Here is a 26,340-nt window from a genome sequence, read left to right as displayed (position 1 = left end):
CAATGCTGGAAAATTGAGTTTCTATAATGGGTGGGAATGGTTCCTGATAGTTATCTCTGGGTAAAATATAAAGTATTTATTATATAAACACACATTCAACCATTTGCACCAGATATCCACCCCTCCCTGAGCATGGTTCTGCTGGAGGTTTCTTCCTGTTAAAAGGGAGTTTTTCCCCTGTCACCAAGCAATCATGCATGGGGTGTGTGTGTGTGTATAAAACAGGTTATTGTAGGGTCTTTACCTTACAATATAAAACAGGCATTGAAGCAACTGTTCTTGTAATAGTAATAAACCTGAACTAAAACAATATCAAAGCCATTAAAGTCAGCTTTGGTATGAAATCAGAAAAAAATTCAAGACTGTCGTACATTTCTTTTTCTATCTAGCTCTTATTTCAGGGACATATCAGCAACAGGTGGTTCCTCCTCTGCCTCAGTTGTAACAGTTTAATATCTTTATATATATATAAAAAACCTGAAAACCTCCTTGTAATGACTTTGGACTGGATACTTTCTTGATAGCAGATTGCTGGAGCCACCTGCAGTTTGTATTGAAGATGCCAGCCTGTCTGCAAGCACTTTCTGGCTAGTAGTGAAATTTGAAAAACTGCAGTGCAAAAGTTGTGTCACTTGGCTTCATCCAACATGTTTTAAAAGATGTGACTTTTACTATGAAAGCAAATATTTTTAACTGAGAGCAATCGGCTCCGTATACTTCTTTATAAACAGTTTTACCTGGTGACTTCCAGCAACCTTGAGTAACTGCTCAGCAACCAGTCAGGAAATACCTGTAAATGCTATGGGTCTGTAGACTGGTCTCTAGGCATGTGAGACTGAAAGCGAAAGTATACTTCAATAAACTAAAAATTTAAATAGTTATAGAAGTACATCAAGGAACAATCTGTAATATCAAATTGCAGAATCACTGCTCTCTGGAACATTTATAAAATTCTGTAATTTTAGGTTTGTGTACAATATTTAAACTGCTGCCTTCTGTAAAGGTCAGAGTGAAACTATTTGAAATTAAAGATAAAAATGCAAATCAGAAGTATTAACCGTAAGAAACCTGTAAGCGGACAGATTGAACCCCCCCCCCCCATGAAACAGTAAAAAACTATTTCCCTCATTAAAATCACATGGATACAGGTATCTGCAATGCTGATATATTTCGGAAGCACTTCATCAGTGCATATATTTATACATTTTTTCGATTAACCATATGTTCACCTCTGTGAGATATAAAGTGGCTACTGCAGATTATTTATCATCAAAGGTGCAACTTAGCTTACCTAAAATGTTGCAGTTCTGGATCATTTTCACTGTCACTGAAATCTGTGAAGTGATTACACTGTCTTTGCAGAGTCTGTTACCATATTAATTAGAGTTAAAGCTCATGGAGAAGTGAAAGTTTCTCAGCTTTTTCCTCGTGCGTTTAGATGCATTTCCTTTCGGTTTGTCTTAGATATCCCTAATGATCCCTCTAGACAGGATCGCTGGACAGGTCGTGAAGTAGTTGTGCAGGCATTAGACCAGTGTTAGCACACATGGAGACAATTATTAGGAAGAACTTCATTATGCTAAGCCACTCATTTTTATTTGGTCTTTGGTTGCGACAATACAATGAGATGGGAGGTAATGAGCAGGTTGCATAATAAAAACCAGATAGCTAAGCAGGCAGGATTGAAACAATTCCATCAGCTGCGCACGGCCAAACATCTAATTTACTGCCCTGATATTTATTCCTGTCCACATATGTATTACTGTGCCCTTTGTTTAATGCCAAAACTGCTCGGGTAAATATGCAGGTACTGCTGATTGATACGTTGGCCCCCACTTTCAAAGCCTTGAGATTGTTGAAGGAAACACAATGAAAAGAAAAGAACATTTCCACTTCAGATGACAATGCCAATCTGTGTGATGGTACCTCTTTTCGAGTTTATTAAAGGGCTCATTTGAAAAGGTCTTTAAAATGATTATTTTTCCCATTTATTTTTTTCCTTTTGAGTAGAAAGGTAGATAAGTCAGAGTTTACTGTGGACCAAAGAACTCAATCAAGAAAAATGTGCTGTGCGGTGCTGATACAGCCTCCAATTTAATGGAGGGAAGAAGATTTTGATTGCTGTAAATCTGACAGGTTGTCCAAATCCAGCACAGCAATTTGTGGTTACTGTTTGTGCGTATTGTGTAAAAATGATTTAAAATGAAATACAACACTACTATAACCTTTATTTAATAACCATTTTGATCAAATCAGAATCAGAATCAGAATCAGAATACTTTATTGATCCCTGGGGGAAATTATTTTTTGTTAAATAAAGTGAGGATAGTTTTTATAACACTGGAGCAGAGCAAGCACCTGGGGAATGTATCGTGTGTTACACGTGTTACAGGAAGCTTTTATTTTGAGGCTTTTGTTTGGTTTCTTATTTGCTTTTAACATGGAGAATATGCATGATCACCTTCTGGCAAATACTCAAAGTATAGTAATCTTCTGTGCGTGCCTCAGGCTTATCCCTTATGACTCATCTCTACTTAATTTAATTTAGGAAAGGAATCTGATTGACATGTTTTCTCTTTAAGGCACAAAAGCTGATTAGCAGGTCACTTGTGACTGCTGTATACCGCAATCATAGCATATGTAAGTATACACTCTTAATTGAATCGCGATGCGGGGTGCATGCTTGCATACAAAATATGAACTAGAGATTTCAAGGGCGATGCTTTGTCTGAATACAAAATATTCACATTCTAACACGTGTAAATCAAACCGCTGACAAAATAAAAATCACCTGGGCATTTGGAGGCAAACAGACTTCCCGGAGATCTGCTAAATGGGTAACCTAGCAGGGTGCAGATACCCCTTCATGGAGGTGATGAAAGTAGTAATAAGAACATCAAAGCGCCTTGTTTGTAGAATAAAAGCAGCAGGGTGTAACTCATGAGGAAACGCACATATTTCAGTATACCCTGGGAAAAAGTTGTGCCAAGCTGAAAGATAAGTGTAAATAGCCTATGCAAACCAAACAGCATTGCTACTGATCAAGGTAAACAAGCACACAAAGCACTCTCCAGTCACCAGCATTATCAGAGAAAGCTGTCCTTTAAAAAAAAAAAAAAGGTAAAATGAAACCGAGTAGGGTGGATCTATACACTAAAATTAAAGCATGCTATTGCAGAGTTCATTTACATGCACATGCACAATGCCTGAAAATAATTGGATTTACTGTGCAGTGAGATTAAAGCTTTTGCATGGTTTCCAGCAAGCCAATTTCCCTTGTAAGTCAAGTTAACTTGACCTTTGTTTTTTTTTTTCAAAAAAAAAGAAAAGAAAAAAAGAAAAAGATAATGACTAGAATAATGGATACTGACCTACAGGAAATATCATTATCATAATTATTGTATAAAAACTGCTTGTTTTCCATCTTTTACATTTTAAAAGCCACTGTAGTGCTATTCGTAGAGTTAAACTTATGCGTACATCAGTACTGCAGTGTGTGCAGAGTTTGTGTTTCCTTTATTTTAGTTTGTTTCTGTCCTCCCATGCTGTCGCTCATCTCCTATCAGGAAATTACTGCATGGCGAAATGAGTACACTGAATGAGAAAGAGGCACACAAGTAAGCAGAAGTGGGACAGTTCTTTGCCTACATCTTTATAAAAGCCTTCATCCATTACTGATAAAATATTTAAATGTTTAAATATTAAAGTTTTCTTTTTTTTTAATTTGCACATTTTTTTTTTTTTGAAATAGCACCAACCTTGAGCGAGGCTACAAAAAGGACAAATTAAAATTGTATGCAAAACTGGAATTACATATTCATCTTTTTTATCATTCACTTTGTAGAGATTTTGTCAGGTAGAGCAGAGCCGGGTATTTGTTGTTAAAAAAAAATTGTGAGTTATCAGTTTTGACACAAAACACATGGGAAAATGTATGTGAAGGAAGGAATTTGTAAGCTGTCGAGCAAAATAAAAAAAAAAAAAAAAGCCAAAAAGAGAGTACACATTGTGTGACAAGCCAAATCCCAGATGGAATTGCTGTAAGGAGAAATAACACTGACTACGAGTAAAATCTGTTGTTTTTTCCTCAGTTGTGCAGAAACCTAACAGCACTGTATTAAAGGCTCAATCAGGCTATGTAAAGTCTTTCATCACTGGCGTGGATGTCGCCTTTGATTCGATTGTTATTGAAAGTGATTTCTCTGTTGCTGTGATTGCTTTACCACTGACCGATAAATCATGTCAAAGGAGAAAACCTTAGAGCCCATGAATCAAGTGTTGCTTGCATTTTATGGTATGCAGAAAGGCGACAACAGTGTCACTTGCAGACAAACTTGCAGAAATATTTTTAATTTCATTTAAAATACATTTATAAAAAGTAGCTTTTAACCCTTGCCACACTTCAAAACCATGACGTGATCATAATGACAGACAGACTTGTTTTAAATCTACTGAAATAAAAAAATCTTTATCTTACATTTTATTAACTTATATTTTAGACATTTTTCATGGTTTCACTTTTCTCCAAAGACTCAGAATAAATTATGTTTTCATAGATATCTTTTATAGTTTCCTTCACATAAGACTTATTACCTGGACTATGTAAAATAATCTTCCTTTTCTACTTTATAGTTTTTACATTAGCTGTATTCTACCACTGATTTAAAGTGCCATCAAACCAATGCCTCCACCGGTAACATCAAAAATGAATGGACTCTTCAAAGTTTGCTCAAATATGGTTTTAATGTATACTTGCATGACCCTTTTCTTTCATTGGTTGCTGTAGTTACTGGACACAAATACACCTATCTATTATGGCCTGCATTAGTCTCACCCCACAAACCGAAGAACACAATTATCGAGTACTCTCAGACAAAAAGGGAAACACGGTTGCTATGTAGGAGGGAAACTAATTACTGGAAAGGACAAGAGAGAGAATTAGAGTCACTGGTCCTCTATGTTTTGTGTGTCTGTGTGCATTTTTCAGAGTTTGTATATGTTCATGCATCTTTGAATTTCCAAGGCATGGAATCAAGGAACACATGCAATAAATACCAGAGTCATGTGTGTCGCCAAGGCTTCTGGGGATTAACACCTTAATATTAAAGGAGGTGAACTGGTGAAAGAGCAATGTCTGAAAGAGCCTTTGACAGATGAGAGGAGGTGGAAGTGCGGGGCATATCATAAATTAGGGATTCAGAGTGAAACTAATTAGCTCAAAGACAAACATTTCACAGTGAGGGACACAACTTTGTCCCGGGGACAAAGTGGATTTTTCCAATTAAAAGTTCTCTCTTGAGCACAGTCTTTCTGTGCCTTACAAAGGGATCTTAAATGAATATTAAATGTGTGAAGTGAAGTCGTTCTTAGAATGATAACCTGCTGATTTACCCGACCTTGACAGATTTCTCTGAAATCTATCTCTGAACAATCACACTGCTGCTCTAACGAACTCTTTAGCTGGTAAAGCGCTGACCCTGTAAGGACTGCCCAAATAAGGGAGAGCACAGAGTTTATGCTTGAATACTGCAATAATCTTCACCTGTTATGTAAAACATTTTCCAACTTCAAAAGGCAATTCTGTAATTTTTCACTATTTTTAGAGTCCTTTTTATTGGGTCCTATGACACCTTTTGTCATTTTGACAGATCTTGTTTTGGGGAAAATAAAAAAGATGTTGTTGTGTACTTTAATACATTTATTAAGGGATAATAAATGTATCCCATAATAAATACATTTATTTATTATGGGAAGTACTGTATGTTGTATTAGGCACTATATGACGTTCTAGGGTTCAGCAATGAGCATTTTACAGGAACGAAGAAATAATTACGTTGACCCATCTGATTTTTTGTGTCTATTTTCCCAGCTTCCTGAGTTTTGGGAATTTTAAATTTAGTTATTGAAACTTTTTTCCTCCCTGCTCATTTCCCTTCCTGTTTCCTTCATCTCTTCCCTTTCTTCCTTTTGTAAAGTCAGTCTCATCTCCTTGTTGTTTACCCGTCTTTCCTTTAGTTGTGTCCACATGTCTGGGTAGCGTCTGTGTCCTGTCTCTGTGGTTTTCTGGGTTGTCTGTTAATTATGTTAATTAAATTAAATTAATTATGTCAAGTTTGCAAGTCTAACTTCTGGCCGATGTATTAGTTGCTCCCTATTTTACTGTGTTAGGTCCTTGTCCCAAATATGTCATGTCTGGCATGTTCCCCAGGTGTTGCCTGTTTCCTTGTCATCTTTTGTGTACAAACTGTCTGTCTCCTGTTGTCCTTTGGTGTGATTTCCCTCATTATTTCCATACTCTTGTGCTGTGTGTCTTCCATTTTCCCCTTTGTGTAGTAAATTCCAAGTTCCTAGCATTCCTAGAGTATTTGTATTCCTAGTTACCTTATGACTTTTGCATCAAGCATCTCCCTGAGTTTGGAGTCCTGCATTTGGGTCCTAACCTAACAATTGTGCACCATTAATTTTATATTAGATTTTATGATCAAGGTTATTGAAACTTTAGTTTTTCTTTAAGAAACACTGTTCAACCAGGACTTTCAAAAAGGCTGTAAAAAAGTACAATATATTGATAGAGGAAATAGAGAAATACTCCAGTAGAGAGAAAGAATCCAGTAGAATATTCTTTCTGTCCATCCATCCAATTCAGGCTTGCAGGGGTCATATGACGAAAGACTGCATACACCTTGGTCTATCACAGACACCTATGGCCAATTTAGAATTTGCAGTTAACCTCGTGCTTGTCTTTGGACATTGGGAGGAATAATCAGTGAATAATAATAATTTTGAATATCTTACCCTGGTGTGTAGTTATTTGTTAGCATCTAAATGAGGACAGCAGACATATAAAGAAAAGAAAATAATCACAGACTCTGTTGTTCTTAACTTAGGCAGCAAAAGTAATAGAAAATGGTGCACAATAACATTAGCCTTACATTCACATCGGCTCTCTAGGGACCCTGACAAACCTTATTTAAACTTCTTCTTTGAGCTTTATTCAATGAGAAGTGGCATTTGAAACAGGTGCGGAGATACACTGAGGGGATGACCGCTCAGCGCTAATGGACCAGGATCAACCAGGGATGGAGGAAAGTGCAGGGAGACAGACAGTTTTAAATATGAGAGTGACATACAATTGATGTCCGGGGCACAGAGAAGAATTTCATGGATGTCAGAATCAAGTTGAGGTGTTGCAAAGAGTGTCAGGAAACACTGAGTGCACCCTCATTTCAACCCTGGCCAGGAGCAGCATGGCATCTAATACTTTCAGAGTGGCGGAGGTAAAAAACAAAATAAAAAATATGGATTGTAGCATGTGGGAGTTTAAGGTGAAGAACTGTGAGTGTGAATGAAGTGCTGTCTGTTTTTGGTGTAAATGAGATAATTAAATACAGTTTGTAAAGGGTGAAATAATGTTTCAGTGTTATCTGTTTACTTTATTCATTTATGCAGTATCTGCATGCCTGAGCTTTTTAGTATGCTGTTGGTTTACTGAGGCACAATCATGATTGTATTTTTTTTCTGTGCTATTTTAATAGCTCATCGAGCTTCTCTATTTTGCATGATTTTCCACCCTACTAAGACTGGGATTTGTGGAGAAAAAGAAAAAAAAAAAACCTTGCAATGTCTTGATATGATGTGATATCCTGCATTTGTAGCATTTAAAATCACAAATATCATTAAGCTGTTATGGTTTCCGTGTCAAGACTCACTTTCCTATTTACACAGGAATCATTTTCAGTCATTCCTTTCCAGTAATTACTCCCTGTTAAGTTTTATTCCTCATCAATTACTAGAAAAAAATATATCGGGCTCTTTAGCTGCTAAAATTCTCAATATGTACTCCAGCTGGTTCTGTACTATGTCTGCCGTTTGGAGTGGGCAGAATCAAATGGGTTCATCAAGGCTTTTTGTTGTTATGAACAGCTGCCAGATGTGGAAGCTATTTAGCAGAATATATCCACTTTGAGAACTTAAAAGGATTCAGGTAGGGGATTCAGTGATCTTAAGGGGATTTATTTGCAAAGGTTTCATCACAGACACATCTGGAAGTTGGGTTAGAATTAACAAGTAAACTTTTAAGTTTAGAAATGAAAAGGAAGATGTGAATTTTGAGGTACTGATAAAGAAGGAGATAGCAAAAAGTTAACTCTGAGAGCACAAACCTCCCAAGGCAGCTCACTCTCTGGGCAGCACTTACTTTTAGGGGAATTTTATTGCATTCTGTCTATATTCAATTTGGTTTCTTTCTTCTTTTTAAATGTACTTTAAGAAGTTTGTATAGCAGTAAAAACAAGTGCACAATGATATGAAAAGAATGATATGATATGACATAATATTGAGTAAGTTTAAAAAAATATTCTTCCATATACATCTCTCCCTCTATCATTCCCTATATGCCCATATATTGTCAATACATTATTGACAATACATTATTGGCATTATTATCACTTTGAACTTCAGATCAATCTATGAACCTTGAAGCAGAGGTCAGAGGTCAAATGGGACATATTTTCAATCATTATATGTTATTTTCTATATGTTAACACTGCACACCAAACTTGTAAGAATCATATTTCCTAAGTTATAAGGCATTTTCTCAATTCTCAACCACACCGTAAAAAAAAAACCTAAATAAACAGTAATATTACAGCAGCTGCACTGAAAAAAGTGATATTGTCTCCTTTTAAATATAGCATATTATATTTTGGTATATCTTTTCAATTCAAATGAGTAATTCCTGTCTACATATATAATTCGAGTAACTCCAGAATACATTCCCTGCGTTTTAATCCAATTAATTTTAGTTAATTAAATGTAGCTCAAAATGCTTAAGTATGTTTTTCATAGCCTCCTGCTGGGCCATTTTACGCATGCGTTAGGACAGGCCACCATTTTGCACGCGGACTGAAGAAGCGGACTCTTTGTGTGCTGCAAGCGGGCTCAAGTTAATCGCACAACTTCATATAAAGGTGGTCTAGCTTCGGTAAGTAAACCTTTTACGGTCGTTTTTGTTTTATTTTTTTTACCTCAGTCAAAGCATGTTGACTCTTTAAGACGTGTGCACATGGAGAAAGAAGTCTAAGTAGTTGTACAGCTCTGAACTTTGTCATGAATTTGACTTAAGCTAGCTATGTGCTCTATTAGCTACTGCTCTATTAAAAGAGTAATTGTATTGATGCGTTAAAATGTCATATGTTTTTAGCTTAGTTCTGGTGGCACACTTTGTACTAACAAATTATGGAACGAGGCAATTTCTCTGTAGTTAGCTGTAAAGTTCACTGTACAGTCGCCTGCAGTTTTAAGTGGAGAAATCGTCCCTCCCGCCACAACATTGGCATTAAGGAATAGTCGGGCGGGGGAGGGGGCTTCTGAACGCACCTGCACAGTCAGGGGTGCAGTAGGAAATAAGTAGGATTGGCGTTGCACAACGTCTTTTGTGCAGAAAAAAATAATGGTTGTAAACTGTGGAGGAGAATAACTCAGTGGTTGCCAAAAATGTGAGATCAAAAGGCACTGAGAGTGATGTTTGTCAGAACTGAAATTAACTCAGAAAAGAAGTTGCTTCACTTGATAGAGCTGTTGAGTGCAAGACCTGTCAGCGGTCTGGTTTAGCATTTAAAGCCTCGCTACGTGCTTCCAAACCGCTGCATTTAATCTCAGAGAAAACTAACACAGAGAAGTAAAGCAAGTGTGTAAGTTCATCTCTTTATGTTTGCATAGTATTTCCATGTTGAGCTTAACAACCGATGTATGGAGCCACAGCTGGACTGGCTGTCGGAGTTTTGTATTGAGGGGGAAAGGAAGCGATTTGTTTTATACTTCAGCTAGAATGAAAAAAGACACAAAGCTGGAGTTATTCGGTGTCTTCATGCTGAACAGCTAAAACTTCTTCCCTCATTCTCCCCCCTCCCTCTCCTGTTGCTACTTCAATCATGAAACTGATCGATTATCAGGTGATCGGCTTTTCTGTCGCTAGTCTCTCTCATTTGTTAGTCACCCAGTTTGCGCTAGAAAGAGGAAAACGGCAGATAAACAACAGCAGCACGTTTAAGCTTGATAAGCTGTTGCTAGAATTTTTTTAATATTACTTCTAGTATCCGCTTATGTTTTCTGGAGCCACAGCCGTAATAGCTGCTGGTCATGATAGTTTGGATATGTGGTGAGAAGGAAACATGAAGGTGAAACCAGGAGAAGTTTTTACTGAATCATTAGAGCTGAACAGGTAATGAAGAAACAGGTTTACATTTTAGGTCACATGAATGAGTTGAAGGGAAGTTATGAACTGTTTATGAGAGACAAATAACACCAGGATCCTTTTCTATGTAGCTGACATCTGGTAACTGTGCAGGGGCGGATCTAGCAAAGTTTTGCCAGGGGGCCAGGTAGGGCATTAACAGGGAAAGGGAGACACAAAGACATAATTTTCTTTCTTATTCTCATTTAAAATGTCTAGCTTTTAATAAATAATTATTCTAAATCTTACTACCAAAGTGGTGATCTGGTTAAATGTATAGAGATCCATTATTGTATGTAGTAAATATTAAGTCTAATATATGCCCTAGTAATAGTAGTACATATAGCACTTTTTCCTTTGGGAAGGTACGCTGTCTGCGCTGTCTGCAACTGTATTGAAGAAAAATGTTGAATCAAATTATTATAGAAAAATAATTGATTTCTGTGCATTAAAGTAGATTACGTCAATTAAGCATTATCAGGCGAAGGGTGCGGGGTGGTTTCCTAATATTTTTGCTGGGAGTTGGCAGTCCTATTAGTTAGTTTAATATTTCTATGTACTGTTTAGAATACCTGAATAAGGAGGATGGTGTAAGTTTTTTAGGTTGATCAGTATTGCTGAAGTATAAAATATTTTGGGTGCAGTGTATTTTTTGCATACAGGTATAACAGAATAGCTTTAATGTTTTGTTTTTAAAACTGAGTATGAACTTATACAAAATGCAGCAAAATATTTATAAAAACAGTTTTATTTATTATAAAATACACTATATCGGATTCATATCGGCATCGGCAGATAATCAAATTTATGATATCGGTATCGGACATAAAAAAGTGGTATCGTGCCATCTGTAGTTTGCACAGAGGCACAAGTAAGATTTGTTTTGTTACAAGGGAGTATCATGAAGTAATGCACTAATGGCTTGGAAACGGTAATTGTTTGTCTTTCTAAAGTTTATTTTTTTTTATTTGTCTTCCTTTTCTGGCAGATTTTCTTCCCCTTATGTGTTACTGTTTATTCAAGAAGATGGTGTTATTTTGGTAAGTACATGTAAATTCCTTACATATTTATCACAACAGTATTTGTCACAGTATTGCAGGGACAAGTTTATCTATCTCATCTTAAGGGTTCTTGTGATTATTAATATTGATATTAATTAATATCAATTAATATATATGATTAAATTTCTTTTATCCAGGACAAAAGAAAAAAAAAACTTGCGAAAGTGAAATGAAAAACAGGAATTTAGTTCTTGTGAGTTAAGAGGATGCAGAGCATAGGGTTAGATGGAGGTGGATCATTCACTGTGGTGATCCCTGAAGGAAACAGCCAAGAGAAAAAGGATCAGATTGCAAAAAAAACACTTTTTGAGACCCTCAAAGCACTTTACAATTCCACTTTATAATTCCCCTCTGGCCATCACCAGTAGGTGGTAGTTGAAGTGTCTTGCCCAAGGACACAACGACCGAGAGTGTCCGAGCCGGGGCTCGAACCGGCAACCTTCTGATTACAACGCGAACTGCCAACTCTTGAGCCACGATCGCCCTAAATAACAATAATAATAATAATTATTTAATGTAAAAAAGTTTATAAGAATCATTTTATATATTTTTCCATAGCATTACATTTGAATTTAACAGTTCAATCTTTCAAATAACGGACAAATATTTGTGAAATTATGATACATTTGTGAATGTTTTTTAACAATCTAAATATGCATATGTACAGACAAATACATTTAAAAAACAAGAAAATTATGTTTTAATACATTTACAGTGATTTTACATTAATTTACATTTGAAATGTAAAATCACAGTCTATTTATGTGAATTTAATGATATTCTAGAAGAACAGTACAAAACTGTAAAATACTTTTATATTACAATCTTTTTTTTTTTTTTTTTTTTTTTTTACAGTGCAGCATATCATTAAGTTGACCTTGAAGGTCAGATTTTAATGGGCCCCTCTACACCCCTACAAAATTTTATGAGAATTCATTAAAAACTTTTCAAACTATCATGTTTACAGACAGAATTATGACACACACACACACACACACACACACACACACACACACACACACACACACACACACACACACACACACACACACACACGTGAAGGCAGCTTTGTTAACAGGAGGGTTGTGACAGCTTCTTTGAAACCAGCAATTTAAAAATGATGTTTGAGCGATGTGTCAAACAAACAAGCGCGGACACACACACACACACACACACACACACACACACACACACACACACACACACACACACACACACACCAAAAACCAAAAAAATTACCTCCTTGGTGGAGGTAATTAAACTTCCTTGAGATAATAAGACCACCACCAACAAGAACTGTGATCACAATGTTGCTGAATTTTCCTGTTTGCTTACTGGTTTTAACTACAGGCTGGCTTCTTCTTCTTCTTCTCCCACAGTGGATGGAGCAGGTTGAGATGGGGCACACCCCCGTGATGGTGGCAAACAGAGGTTGACAGGTTGGTTCTTGGTTGTAACTGACGGCAAATACTCTCTGAATCATTTTTTTTTAATTACTCTGAAATTAAATTATTTTGATGAAATTATTTGTTCATTCAGTGATACACCGGTGGCCTGTCCGCAGTGTACACCACCTCTAGGCCAATGACAGCCTCCACCCTCAGCTGCAGTCAAGAAAACTTAGATATGTTCTAATATATTAGTAATTTCAAGCAACTTTGTAAATAAAATTGTGTTTAATATCTGTTTAGAGAATTAAAATTTGCTGATTTTTGGATGAATGGATGGACAGCTGGATGATTCATTTATGCTTCTTGCATACCAAAACATTATTGTGATTATACTAAATGTTCTAGAACAAGCAAAGGCACATAGCTAAAGCAGCCCTCACCTTTATAAATGGTAAGGCTGTGGAGATTGCTCAGGATATTAAGAACGTGGGTACAGTCTTGGATTACTTGTTAAAACCTTGCAGAGAAAACACAGTTGAGACAGGCAGGAAATACCAGCAGTGGTTGCGTTTCCTAAGGAAGCTCAGCTCCTTTGGGTCACTTAGGACACCCTTAGAATGTTTTATTACTAATTCTTTAGGGGTTTATTTCCAGTGTTGGGGAGTAACGGAGTACATGTACCGACGTTACGTATTTAAAATACAAAATATGAGTAACTGTATTCCGTTACAGTTACCGTTTAAAAAGGTGTTCAGAATACAGTTACTTTGTTGAAATAAATGGATTACACGGCGGCCTCTTCCTGTTTCAAATGTTAGGCTATGCCCTCTCTATTTCTGGTAATTCCACACCGGTGGAAACCCAAACAAAACATGCATTAAGAGGTTCAAATGCCTGTGTCTCAATCTAGCGTTTCATAATGACGTGAAGAAATATTTTTATTTATTTAATATGAAGGCAATAGGCAGTGTTACAGGCATCGCTCTAAAGAATGTAGCCTCATGGGCAGTGTAGTCCGTGCTGCAGGGAGAATGGACTGTCATACCCGTTATGTGTATGTGAGCGCGAGGAGGGAGAAAAAGGAGAGTGGAAAAGTACGAGCTTTCAACGAGCAGAAACAGGAGATGGAAGCATGTAAATATAATAATAACCACTGCAGCCAAGAAAAGTGCCTGACGAGCCCAGTTGTAAGTAAGCTATTAAGGCTCGACTGTACACTGTGTTTGTGTTTTCCTCCCAAGCAATAAGTTCCATTGGAGCAGCCTTTCAACGCCTCTCTCTGTGTCTCGCTAGCAAAGTTGACCCATGCAACAAAGTAAAGCTAGTTTTCAGCTATGAGCCCGACACGGAACCCGACGTATTAACCAGAGGTCCCTTTACTACGATTCAGAGCTGTGGACCTGTTTTATATATGCGCGGAATAGTTTTCTATACGAGATTGCTGCAAAAAGTGCAGCCTCACCTAATGTCCACCTGCTGTTACTCATTTTATATTAAGATTAAAAAATCTAGTTGGTATTATGGCGAGTTGGTATTATAGCGGTATTATGGCGAGCCTTCAGTAATAGTAATAAATCACACAGCAATAGTACATTCATGTAGTTGTAAAAAAAGCATGATAATATATTAAGTAATCCAAAGTATTCAGAATCCGTTACTCTCATTGAGTACTGTAATGGAATACGTTACAAAATACATTTTGGGGCATGTATTCTGTAATCTGTAGTGGAATACATTTTAAAAGTAACCTTCCCAACACTGTTTATTTCATTCCCTTTTACTTGCTGGTTTGGCCTCATCAGTCTCCAAAAAAGAAACCACATGCAGTTCACAGTAAGGCAGCTCCAAAATAAGAGAGGTTCCTGTCAAAACCCTCTCCACCCTATGTAGCGAAAGTTAGCTGGCAAAATCTTACTGGTGTTGTGTTCCCTGCTTTTGAGTTAGCTCCCCTGAGGATGTCAACTTTGCTGCCCAGGATGCAGTCCACAGAAAAGAGCAATTTTCAGCCTTCCCTGACCCTCTGCCTACCAAGCTCACTATTCACTCCTCAGCCACTCACACTTGGTTCATACACTGAACTACTCTCCTCTTCTGTTACACTGTTTGCACAGGGATTGGCACGTAGTTTTGGGCCTAGGCTTTCATCCTCCAGCTTGAGCTGACAGCTACTGTGTCTTAATTATATTCACCAAATTACCATGCTTTAGTATATCACCGACTACCAATCAAAATACAGTATTTATGTACCATCTGTGGGCTTTTATGCTTTGTTACATTATCACTCCAAACCTTTTAGGAAGGTTTACTACAAGGTTGCTGTGAGCGATTATCTTTATCCTTTGACTGGACATCATAATGGATGTGGCATCACCCAGGATGATAATACACACATCCATAGGACATGGTTGTTCCATAGTTAAGGAACAACCATATGATGTGCAGATTTTCCAATCTTTAATCTTAACTTAAACTGGATGAAGAGTAGGTAAGATTTCAGATGAAAGGAACATTTTTCTTCTGGTTCTGGCCATGTGTGTCAGTCCTTTTCTCTACAGTGAACAAAAACATGACATAACAATGCTGTATTTTCATTTTAGAGAAAAGAGAAAAATGAAAATGATTAGAAACTGGCACAGATTCAGTCATGATGTTGGTTCATATTTAAAAAATGAGATATATTAATTATAATCACATATGGAAGGCATGATCTCTGTTTTATTACTAAATGGTGCAATTAACAGAGTTGCAAAAAAAACAACAAAAAAAAAAACAATCAACAATCTTGGCTGAATCGTGATTGAAAATCTCACTTGGAAAGTGGGTCAGTGCAAAATGTAAAATTCTAATTACTGGTTGGCAGCAGTGGCTACTCACAGGCACAAACATAAAATGCTAAATTGTTCAATTATGAATCAGAACAAGGGGTCAAAGGTCACTCTTGTGTCTGAGATGAATCAATGGCTACATTGCAGGGAGAGGTAGAGGGGGAGGATGAATAAAAGGTAGACAAAGAGCATCCTTAGTTGTATAAGTCATTCCAGGCGATATTTCCCCTGCTGTTAAGCCAAACTGAATTGTGACAGAGAACAAGATCCTGGAATTAGCATCAGCTTATGTCAAATTTAAATGGTAGAAGCTCCAAAAAATGCAGCACATTTTCACTCATAAATGCTTATTACAATATGTTGTTTATCCTCATCAAAATGCAAAATTTTCAAGATACTGGTGGATTTGTGCATTTTTTTTCTTTTTTTCTGCGGCAACAAGTTTGTATTAATAAGCAGAGGAGCTTAGAAATCCTGCAGATTCAGCTACCCCTTCATTTACATTTAAATGATGTTGTGTGATAGCCGTTTCTTTGTACATCCTACAATGTGCATCCATCTGTTTGACACATTTGATTATTTCAGGGATTTACTGTCCAGGGATTGTTTCAGTTTTTAATTGATATGCAGAGACTAAATAGACTATTATTTGCCGATGCAGATAACCAAATCAACAATATATCTCATACATTGTATTATTGACAGCATAAATGATCAGAGGCAGCAATTAGAAACGTTTTCTACTTTCAGGCATTTAAAATCTGGGTAATGATAAGTAAGCACCTTGATAAGGATACAACGTGAAAGCAGACACAGTACTGATAATCAAACAACTGTTAAAGTTAGGATCAGAAATATAACTCAGTTCATAGTGATGTTATAGCTATAATAGTTTAACAGCCATAAGAAAATACACTTTGTCAGGTCTCTGGTTTCGTGTATCATGCCACAATAAAAAATAACCTTGTCCTTAACAGGTCTTGAAATGAGGTAAATACAACCTTAGATGAATGACAAAAAATGACAACACCATTACATTATTCATCAAAAAATTAACCAAAAATGCAGAAGCGTTGTGTGAAAAATTGTGTCATGCAGCATTATATTCTGGTTTCATAGGGGAAAGTGTCTTGTCTCTATTCTAGAGTCAAGTGTGAGGATGTTTGTCTGACAGCTAAAGCTCGTCTTAAACTGGATCATACAACAGGAAAATGATCCCACAGAGAAAAGAATCAAGGTACTTCAATGGCCCAATCACACTTCACACCTCAACATAATGAACATGTGGTGGGAGCTGAGAGCTGTGCATAAACAAATCCCCGCAAACTTCAATGAGCTGCGGCAACAATGTAGAGAGAAGAGCCAAAATTCCTCCAACAACAAAGTGAGAGACTAAAACTGTAACACACTCTGCTTGTGTATATTGGCTTCAGATGTTCAGTTAATAATAACAGTCTAAGATGTCATGTGTTGTTGTTCATCTCAGGTTGGATTTACTTATTTTGAAACCTGTTGAATACTACAGTTTACTGTATTTTTTTTAAATCACATCTTATTCTGATATACAGTATAAAACCTGACAGTGGGTGTACTTTTTTACCATGTCACTTCCTGAGCAGACTTCATCTTCAAGAATCGAATCGTCCTCTCCTGTCTTCTCTTTCTTACATTTTTCTCCATTTCTAAAAGTAAAATGATCTCACATCCACATTTTTTTCTTCCATGGAAGATACAGAGTTGTTACCCTTAGCTAGCAGAAACACTGTGTGCCATACGCCATTCAGTGTTGTTCCCGCCCACTTTAGCCCCTGAGAACACTCTCTGGTCCAAGGTGACAGTATTGGTAGTCCCCGTCAAATACAGCTTTTTTAATATGCTGCACATGTCATTTAAAAGCAAGAAAATGATGCATTTTGCACTCTCTGTAAATGTAATCAGTCCTTTACTGGTGCTGAAATGTGAACAAAAGCCTAATGTTTACTTCTGTGTGGACAGGCATCCTATATACTTCACCGTCCTTCACTGATGACCTCTAAACGAAACAGCAAGAACAAGAAGAAGAAGAAGCTTTATACATCTGTAGGCTGCTACAAAGTCAAAGAACACACAGCCACAGGTGTACTGTCAAAAAAAAAGTGTGTTTTAACAACGCAAAACATAAAGTGCAGTAAAAATAAACTATTTTAAGAAATAAGCAGAATCCTACTCATAAACACTCCTTAAATGGTAAACGGCCTGTATTTGTATAGCGCTTTTACTAGTCCCCCTAGGGACCCCAAAGCACTTTACAGTCCAGTCATCCACACACACATCCACACACTGGTACAAATGCACACAAGCTACAGTTGTAGCCACAGCCACCCTGGGGCAGACTGACAGAAGTGAGGCTGCCATATCGCACCATCGGCCCTTCTGGCCAACACCAGTAGGCGGTAGGTGAAGTGCCTTGCCCAAGGACACAACGACCGAGACTGTCCGAGCCGGGGCTCGAACCAGCAACCTTCCGACTACAAGGCGAACTCCCAACTCGCCCCTTAACTCAACACAGCTCTAATAAAATGAGAGCTAAGTCAACCAGTATCAAGCAGAGAAAATGTACAAATGTACAAATGCAAAGGGGAAAAAACACCAGCACAATAATGAAATGACTCATTACAAGCATGCCATGCCATCGCAGCAGATGGTTCACTTGTTTGGCCTCTGTATTTCAGCCATCTCCACCCTCATTCTCCTCATTTATCAAACCAACAGTGGCTGCAGCAGACAGGTCAGAGTGTGTTCAAACAAATGAACCAAGTTAACTGAACTCAACAAACTCCAGTGATTGCACGTTCACGTATACACAGTGATGGTGTTAGAAGGCGTGAAACCTTAAATCTGTATGTGTCATTTGAATGACAACAAATTGTTATTTCAATTGTGTGGTTGTGAATATGACAGTCACAGCATGTCTTATGTCTTTGTTCCCCATCCCTGAAGGAGCTGAAGAGAGAAGAGAAACCTATTTAGATCAAACTTAGATCTAAACGTCATTTTTCTATCAGAAACCTGTAGGATGAAGCAGGATTTTTGTCGTATCCAGGTAAGTGTTAACGCTGGGTTTTCCACGGTATATTGCCATGGTAACTTATGCTGCGGAGGGTCCACATTAGAGATCAGCAGGTACGAAATCACCACCTACTCACCAATCAGTTCTGTAGAAATCAGTGTCACTGGCCCTAGAAGATCCCTTAGACCTCTGGGAGCAGATAGTGAGATGTGTCACAACTGGCTCAAAAACAGTGACAAATAACCAAAGATGACACAATTGATCAAGTGAAAAACAGAAAACAAAAACTAAACAAACCTTTTCTTTGAAATGAACAAAAACATGCGGAATTACCAGAGTAAGTAAAAGTTGTGAGTTATATCATAACAGATCATGTTGGTATGGTTGCATGTGGCACATGAAATGCAGAGTAATCTTCTCTCATTATACTGGGGAACGCTGAGCTCGGGTGTTCCCAATCTCTGATGACTGGGCCACACCCACTGGGCATGTGCAACATGAAACACAAAGTCAAAGACAACCTGTTAGCCCAGCAGCCCAGAGGTTGTTACAGAAGCTCTATAGTGATTGATAACATATAATGTCTTTAATTTCATTGTTTTATATGCATTTATATATAACTGGAAGACAGGATGCCTGCAGGTCTTATGTCAAATTTGCATGCACACTAAGCCTGGGATTATTGTATGTTTTTAAAAGATCTCAAAGATCCATTAAAGATCACACAGGCTGCAGCTGAAAGAACAAAAACTAAAACAGTTTTTAAACATAAATTAACTTAACTCTGAAGGTGTGACCCAGGTCGGGGCCTTTCTGTGTGGAGCATGATGACACGGGTCAGCATGTCTCCCCACACAGTTCAAAGACATGCAGTTAGTGGGGTTAGGTTAAATGGTGATTTTAAATTGTCCATAGATGTGATTGTGAGTGTCAATGGTTGTCTGTCTTTCCAAGTTTACCCTTTAACAGACTGGTGACCTGTTCAGGGTCTTGCTCAATGTCATCTGGGATAGACTCCATGAAAACGGATTTGGATTAGTGGAAGAAAATGGTTGGATCCTGGTTTAGTGTTAGAACTGTGATATTATTTGCAATAAGCCTGTTAACTGAGCCAGTTTGCATTTTGCTGCCTTTCTTTCCTGGCTTCAAATAGGATAAACTTTCTTAATATAGTAGCATTTGTTACTGTGTGAAGTACCAATACTTCAAACAGTTATTAGATTGTACTATTTCATTACTTTGGTGTTTTAAGAGGTTAGTAATCAAAGCTACACCAGTAACTGCTGTGCTCTGCTTGACAAAATTGCTGTTTTTGTTTCTTTTTGGTCTTAGCAAAAGCACTGGAGTTGCTGGATAGGGCTATTTGATGTTAAGGTGAAGCAGTTGAACACACCACACACCACACACCTACAGTGATATTGATTTTTTTTTAGACAGGCCTTTTCTATGTCTTCACTTTCATTGTGGTTGTCCCATCTGCTAATCGATACTGGGGGCGTTCTGACCACCATTTACTGTGGGTAATACACCGATGAGGCAAACCAAACTGCTCTAGTTAGACGGGTAGGTGCCTGTCAGCAAAACTCAAAACACGCTACAGCTTTCTCTTTTTTCGAGCAGAGCCCACACAATACTGCACCCGCAGTTTATTTACTAATACTTTAATAACTGAAAGCCCCAGCTCATGTTTGGCTTTCCCAAGGTAAATTCAAATTTTTGAGCTGGAGTTCACATATTAAAGGGCATTGTGTGTCATTCCCATTTAAACGTGATATTGAATGCATGCTAATGAAGAATTCCAGTCATTTACAGGAGGTGTCTGTGTGAGCCACAGTCGTCTTAATAATGTGCTCATCAGCAGCAGACCATGAACCAAGAAATTGTGTTGTGTATGCAGAAGACCCCCACGAGCCAGGAGTCAAAGAAAGTCTTAGAAGAAATGATTAATATCTTTCTATTTGAATTAAAGATTAAAATTGAAAATACCAGTAAAGTAGGCAGTCCACACTATCTCCCCACTAAACCCCATCATACTCTGGCCTGAAGAGTGAATCTTAAGTTCTTTAGCATGAATATTCCAAAATATATGCATGACTGTTTTCTCAGGTGTCAGCTTATTGTCATGGTCCCCTTACCTCCTTACCTCCTCACAGCAGCCTCATCTCTTTCCTGTGCGTCTGTGTGGACTGCGGCCACCACCTGGAACTGTGACCTCATCACACACCTGCCTCTCATCTCTCCATCCCTCCTGCAGCATTGAAAGACCCGCTCTTCCTCTTCATATAAATACAGGCCATTTACCATTTACCATTTCACCCTCGCCAGATTGTTGAAGCGGTAACGCCACGCTGTTAGGAAATGTTCCCTGTCCTTTGTACTAGAGTACTTAACATTGGTCTCGTCTCCCCTTCTAGGAAAATCTCCCAGTGTGTGCGAGTGTCACTGCCAAAAGCTTGGATCATTCCTCTGTCTGCTCCTATGAAAGTTTAACTCACTATTGGACCCCGGTCTGTTTGAGTTTCCCCTCACGTGACCTTTGTAAGAAGAAGGAGACTCAGTTTTGCAAAATAAATCCACTCACCTGCCTGCCCACTCTTCAGGAAATCAGTCGACTCAAGGACAGAACTCTTGCTAATTTATCTGCTAGTTTCAAAGTTATTCTGGCAGCAACTAACAGCAAGACTTTGTTTGCAGGATTTCTTCTTATTCTGTCATCAGTCCTTTTGTAAATAGAATATGTTAAACTGCTGTGGTTGGCTCTGTGTGGGTCTATATGTGTTAACATATAATAGGTCAGTTAATGTTTTATGTGATAAATTCCATAAATATACAAGAGCAGAAACAAAATAGTAAGAATAGGAAATTGCTTTAAAATTCAGAGTTTCTCATATTCCCAAAATTAAGCGATGTTCATATTAGTTTACTTTATATCTTTAGTATGAATATTTTTACTGTATTAATGCCGTGATTTGATCAAATTTATGCAAAATGTCTTTTAAAAAAGACAAAACAAAAAACCAAGAGAAGCAAAGTGATGTGAAAAAGTGGAGTGTTCCACTTGAGGTTTCAGAGAGCTACAGCTCAGTTACACAGCTCTGAAATATGGATGTGAATATGGACATGGAACTGAATATAAATGTGCGCAGCATACAGTATGCAGTATGTGCCTTTGTGGAGAGCTCTGGCTTGTGTCATTGACAAACTAATGATCCATTCCCAGTAAAACTCAGCTTCTTGTCAGCGGGAGGTACTGACTTGATCTGACTTTATAGTTGAGAGAACACAACAATGAGAATCACGATGTATTGATGCATTCTATAGTCCGGTTGGAGGAAAGTGTTTCAAAAAAGTAAGCGAAATATGTGTGAAAATAGCGCTTAGTTATATGTGTGAAAACTAAAAAATAAAGTTGCAGCTTCAGATTAATCTGGAAAATAACAATTAGGTGTTGATTTGCTGATATAGCGTTGAGGAGTCTGTTATGGCTACTTATCACACTTATTTGTAATTTGGTCTTTTCTAAATTCCAAAGTGGCTTCATAAAAAAGTGATTGGGTTGTGGAAAGGGACTGTTTTTATGATTGCAAAAAGCAAAACACCCCCTCAGCAAATCTTTTTAATACTTCAAACTGAATAGATTAAAAATTATTTTTATTTAGCTCAGTCTAAAATACAGGGCATTCCACAATTTAAAAAGAAAAAAAAATTCAAAATGAGATAATGATCAATATCTCTGAACAAATGAAAAGCAGAACAAATGAGAAATCTTCTCCTGCTTTCCCAAAGGTAACTGTTTAATACAGATACTATCTAATAATCATAGTAAAAACCCTTGGCAGCTCTGTTATTCACCTCTGATTCATTCCTTGTAAACTCGTGTTTACATAAAGGGTGATCCATCCCCGTCCAACCCCAAGCAGCACGTCACACAATTAATGCTTTGTGACAGTGATTTATTTACAATGAGTGAATTTAAACAAAGGAAGGGAGCGAATTATAACTTCGGGGTGAACCCAAGGCCAAAACAACAAACAACAAGTAGCCTATCTCAGGAGTAAATACAACTTACCTAGTCAAAAGAACTAAACCAAACGACAATTACTTTCCTCCCTACCTAACAAAAACAGGAGAAAACTAATCAAACAAAAAGACGGTCCACCCCTATATGCTCCTACATTAAACCGACATAGTGAAACAGTGAACACACGGTCTGCCGGTTGGGTTGGGCCGAGGATGAATGACCTGGCAGTCCCTGGCGGTGTCTTCTTATGCACTGCCTCCCGGTCGTTAGCCAATCGGTACGATCCATCCACCCTGGATGCACCAATCATGGAGGAGCACCACTCAAATTTACCTATTATAATTACGACAACAGTCAAATCAAATCAAATCAAATCAAATCACTTTTATTGTCACATCACATGTGCAGGCACACTGGCACAGCACATGCGAGTGAAATTCTTGTGTGCGAGCCCCACAAGCAACAGAGATGTACAAACACAACAACACAAACGAGCAAAATACAAGAATGGCCAACCTGAAACTAATAAATATATGTACAATATATAATAGTGTATGCATTTCTGGATGTGTATACTAAATATTTTCCTACGTGTGTGTGTGTGTGTGTGTGTGTATATACACATTTTTACAAATTAAATAGTAAAAAAAAATATATATATATATATAAAAAAAAAAAAATAATAATAATAATAAAATATATAAAATATACAGAGTTTAATATGTGCAAAACAAGTGGCATTTATATACAGTGTGGAGTGCATAATGTTGAAGTTCCAGTAGTGAAGCTGAGGTGTCTATGACGTGTTCAGCAGTCTGATGGCCTGGTGGAAGAAGCTGTCTCTCAGTCTGCTGGTACGGGACCGGATGCTGCAGAACCTCCTTCCTGATGGAAGCAGTCTGAACAGTTTATGGCTGGGGTGACTGGAGTCCTTGATGATCCTCCCCGCTTTCCTCAGGCAGCGCTTCCTGTAGATGTCTTGGAGGGAGGGAAGCTCACCTCCAATTCCAATTCTCAGTCGTAACACTTGACACGTTTTTTTTACCTTTTGGTGTAATGGTGTTTTAGGTGGGTCTTTGAGGCTTCAGCCTATCACTTCTCCGTCGCTAATGGAAACGGAAATGCATTTATAGATTACTAAAGTGTCCTGTAATGTGATTTAAAGTTAACTGCACTTTTCGTTTTAGTGGCCAACTTTATCCTTGTGCTTGCTCAAAAGTACAACTTTGCAGTTATTTTTTTGGGGGGAACTTTTCGCCTTTATGTGACAGGACAGTGCAGGAAGTAGACAGGACAGTGTACAGAGAGAGTGAGGTGGAATGATGTGCAGGGAATTGCCTGGGGTGGTGTTGAATCCAGAGCAAGGATTCTAGCCTTTGATATACAGTATTGGTGAGCCGCTGCTGATCCAAGCATAGCAGTTATTAATAATAATTATTTCTTTCAGTCATTATTAAGGTTTTTTTTTTCAAAAGATCAATCTCAAAGTTATTATCTCTATTATTTACATACAAAATCTAACAATCAAATAATATTTAACCACTTTCCTCTTGAGTGACTTCAGCAGCAGTCAGTAATATTAACCCAGTGATAAAGTATAAGACTTACAGGAGCAATTTTCTGAATCAAGAGAGAGTTTTGCTGATAATTCTCTGCACAACATCACTTGTAGTGAGGCGCTTTTGAGAAGCTGTGACGCTTCTTACTGATTCTGTACACGTCCAGAATATTGATTGATTGGTAATTTATTTCAACATGTGAACAATATACAAGTACATTTAGAAAAGAAATAAGAGAGAAAAAAAATACTATACAAATTACATACAAAAAAAACATTCTGATTAATTTACATGTTGAAAGGGAGTGGGAAGAAGTATACACTTATTTAATCCCACCCCTTTGCCATAAATTATCAGTGGATATTTAGTCAGCTTCCTTACTGATATAATTTGTAATAAAAATAGTGAACAGATTTCTGATATACTATATACTATAATATCACATCATGAATTTTTTGTTTGTTTGTTTGTTTTTAAATAGAGACATTCACTTAATTTAAATATTTTCCTTTTCTTTATAGATCGAGAAGATCATATTTTTATAACTCTTTTTGAACAGTTTTATGTTTGGACATTGCTTTAATTCCATATTCAGTTTGTTCCATAGTTTCACTCCATGGACAGAAACACAAAAGCCTTTTCTTGTAGTACGTACCTTCATTGTTTTGAAGTTACAAAAACCCCTTAAATTATAACTTCCTTCTTTCAAAAAAAACATACTCTGAATATTACCTGGCAGTTCTTTATTTTTTGCTTTGAATAGAATTTGTGCTGTTTGGAATTTCACTATATCGTCAATTTTCAATATTTCAGACTGCAAAGATAGTGAGTTTGTATGTTCCCCATAACCTGCATTGTGGATGATTCGAATTGCTTTTTTTTGAAGAGTAAAAAGTGAATGTAATGTGGTTTTATAGTTATTGCCCCAGACCTCTGCACAATAGCTTAAGTATGGTGAAACCAGTGAACAGTAGAGAATATGAAGTGATGTTCTGTCGAATACCTGTTTTGCCTTGTTTAGTACTGCAATGCTTCGTGATACTTTGGAATGAATATATCTTACGTGAGCTCTCCAGTTAAGTTTTTCATCTATTATTACCCCCAGAAATTTATTTTCACTGACTCTTTCAATATCAACACCATTTATTTGAATCTTTGCATTTGTATTTAAACTACTATTTCCAAATAACATCAGTTTAGATTTATTCAAATTTAATGATAATTTGTTTTTATCAAGCCAGAACTTCACTTTACTTATTTCATTAGTCATATCCTCCAATAAATTCTGCAGATCATCACCAGAGCAAAAAATGTTTGTATCGTCAGCAAAGAGAACCATTTTTAATACTTTGGACACTTTACAGATGTCGTTAATGTACAAGTTGAAGAATTTTGGACCCAAAACTGACCCTTGGGGTACACCACAAGCAATGTCCATACATAAGGAGCAACCACCATTTATTTTCACAAACTGCTTTCTGTCACTTAAATAACTCCGGACCCAATCTAAAACTACCCCTCTGACACCATAACGTTCCAGTTTTCTTATTAATATATCATGATCTATAGTGTCAAATGCCTTTGTTATGTCTATGAATAACCCAGCCACATATTGCTTTTTGTCTATGGAATTTGTGATGTATTCTATTGAATCTAATAGTGCCGATGATGTTGATCTGCTTGATCTGAATCCGTACTGACTCTCAGTGAGTAGTTTATGTTTATCTATAAATTTTTCCAGTCTGTTTTTAAACAGTTTTTCAAGAACTTTTGAGAATTGAGGTAGTAAAGAGACAGGCCTGTAGTTTGTGAAATGGTGTTTGTTTCCAGATTTGTATAGAGGTATAACTTTTGCTATTTTCATTCTGTCTGGAAATCGACCAGTTTGAAATGATAAATTACAGATGTATGTAAATGGTTTTATAATAGCCTCAATGACTCTTTTAACCACTATCATATCAATATCATTACAATCCAAAGATTTGTGATTTTTACATTTTTTGACAATTTCAAGAACTTCATTTTCATCAACGGCTGTGAGAAACATAGAATATGGATTTCTGTCAATCAGTGTATCGGGTTTTTCCTGTGCTTTCCCAGGATCAGTGATTGTTCTTGCTAAATTTGGTCCAGCAGTTACAAAGAATTCATTGAGACTATTTGCCACAACATCCATATTGTATTCTTCATGGTCATTACA

At 37.2% G+C, this 26,340-nt stretch overlaps 1 long non-coding RNA gene across 2 annotated transcripts; it reads left to right on the top strand.

Moving 5' to 3' along the window:
• The first annotated feature begins 8,867 nt into the window (after positions 1-8,867).
• Positions 8,868-18,721, top strand: LOC308383635. Of its 2 annotated transcripts, XR_013969183.1 has the most exons (4): positions 8,868-8,983; positions 11,223-11,274; positions 12,675-12,734; positions 18,491-18,721. It is a non-coding gene; the product is annotated as an uncharacterized lncRNA (long non-coding RNA). The 2 variants fall into 2 exon arrangements; XR_013969184.1 differs by lacking the exon at positions 18,491-18,721 and having other exon boundaries at positions 12,675-12,853.
• Positions 18,722-26,340: the final 7,619 nt, after the last annotated feature.

This window comes from Rhamphochromis sp. 'chilingali' (assembly GCF_963969265.1).
Source record: "Rhamphochromis sp. 'chilingali' genome assembly, chromosome: 16".
Classification (NCBI taxonomy): Eukaryota; Metazoa; Chordata; class Actinopteri; order Cichliformes; family Cichlidae; genus Rhamphochromis; species Rhamphochromis sp. 'chilingali'.
The sequence above is the reverse complement of the archived record's forward strand: the minus strand, read 5'-3'. Positions and strand labels throughout refer to the sequence as shown.